We start from the raw sequence: 840 nt of genomic DNA on the forward strand, positions 1-840 counted from the left end.
ACACACACACACACACACACACACACACACACACATATATATATATATATATATATATATATATATATATATATAGGTGCAGATGTTGCTGTGTGGTAAGAAGATTGTTTCCCAACCACACGGTTCTGGGTTCAGTTTCACTGTGTGGCACCTTGGGCAAGTGTCTTCCATTATAACCTTCAGCTAATCAAAGCCATGTGAGCAGATTTCTAGATGGAAACCGAAAGAAGCCTGTTGAATATATATCCCACTGCTTGGCAATCAGTGTTGATATGTTTATGTCTCCATAACTTAGTGGTTCAGCAGACGTGCCTGGTAGAATATGTATTAGGCTTAAAACAAATAAGTACTGGGGTCGTTTCATTTGATTAAAATTCTTCTAGGCAGTGCTCCTGCTTGGTCACAATCTGCTGACTGAAGCAAGTAAAAAATAAAAGATATATAATAATAACAACATATAAATGGGTTAGAGCAGGGGCTCTAAAACATTTTTTATTTAAGGGCCTCTTTGCACACATTCACTTGTGTACGTTGAACTATGTAAGATGTTAGAGAAAGAAATCTGGCTGTTTTTTGCAATGCGTACCAATACATACATCTGTTCTTTTATTCTTTTACTTGTTTCAGTCATTTGACTGTGGCCATGCTGGAGCACCGCCTTTAGCAAATCGACCCCAGGACTTATTGTTTGTAAGCCTAGTAGTTATTCTATTGGATCTTTGCTGAACAGCTAAGTTATGGGTACTTAAACACACCAACATTAGTTGTAAAGTGATGGTGGGGGGACAAACACACACACACACAAATACATACAGATTATATATATATATATATATATAT

The 840-nt window shown here is 36.7% G+C and overlaps 1 protein-coding gene across 6 annotated transcripts in view; it reads left to right on the top strand.

Annotated features, from left to right (window-relative positions):
• LOC106870348 (protein retinal degeneration B-like) overlaps positions 1 to 840 on the top strand; it is a 139610-nt gene that overhangs the window by 50494 nt on the left and 88276 nt on the right. The window lies entirely within an intron of this gene.

This window comes from Octopus bimaculoides, chromosome 26, assembly GCF_001194135.2.
Source record: "Octopus bimaculoides isolate UCB-OBI-ISO-001 chromosome 26, ASM119413v2, whole genome shotgun sequence".
In the NCBI taxonomy this organism is placed as follows: Eukaryota; Metazoa; Mollusca; class Cephalopoda; order Octopoda; family Octopodidae; genus Octopus; species Octopus bimaculoides.